The sequence below is a fragment of the Varanus komodoensis genome, unplaced genomic scaffold, assembly GCF_004798865.1.
Source record: "Varanus komodoensis strain SLA01 unplaced genomic scaffold, ASM479886v1 scaffold30, whole genome shotgun sequence".
NCBI lineage: Eukaryota > Metazoa > Chordata > Lepidosauria > Squamata > Varanidae > Varanus > Varanus komodoensis.
Genome location: NW_025335762.1, coordinates 1,203,333 through 1,204,268, shown reverse-complemented (window position 1 = coordinate 1,204,268; position 936 = coordinate 1,203,333).

The following is a 936-nucleotide window of genomic DNA, read 5'->3' as shown; positions in this document are numbered from 1 at the left end:
CAGCCGGCCCGCTGGCCGGCTGGTCTCCGGATCGGGGAGGCGTGCGCTGCGGCGGCGGCGGCGGCGCCGCGAGGGAAGGCGCCGGCCCGGGGCAGAGCGGGGACTCTCCGCGCCAGGCGAGCCCCGCGGGAGCGGCGGCCGCGGCCGCTCAGCTCTCGGCCAGGCGGCGCCCGGGAGCGGGCACGGCGAAGACAGCGGCTCCCGCCGCCCGCATCCCCCTCGCAGCCGGGAGAGCCCCGCGACGCGACGCGCCCGCCACCGCCACCGCCACCGCCAGCGCCGCCGCCGCAGCCGAGCGCGGCCACCGGAGACGACTTTCTTGCCGAGAGTTTCGGACCTTTCCTCCCACCGCCGCCGCGCGGCAGCCAATCGGCGCTGCCCGGCTCCCCCGGGCCACCCCCTCCCGCTCCCTCCCGCTCCCCCTCCCCCACAGCTGTCACTCACGGGCTCTCCTGCAGCCAATCGCGTCCCCGGCCGGGGCCCGTTTCCAGGCTGCGCGGGTCGCCTCCCCCTCCCCGATGCGGCCGCCGAGCGCCCCTGCGCGCCAGGAGCGGCGGAGGCAGCGCTCGGGGTCGCTCGCTCTCCCGCGCGCGCACACACGCGCGCACATGCAGTCGCGCGAGCACGCCCGGCCCGCACCCAAAGATGCGCGGCCGCCCGATCCTGTGCACGCCAGCAATCCCAACGGGCCGCGCTCCCAGGGACGGGATCCTTAAGGCGCAATCCCGCGCAACTCCGGACGGGGAAAAGCCCTGCAGCCCCCAACATTCCCCAGGCAGGGTAGGGAAAGCTGGGAACTGCAGGCCCACCCCCCCCCCCCATCTAAACACGCATCTTCAAGTTCCCTGGAAGATCCTCTGCATTCTGATTTCCCCTTGAAACGCGCGGCGCGCGCAACCTCCATCCAGCACACTGACCTAGTCGGAAGTAACCCCA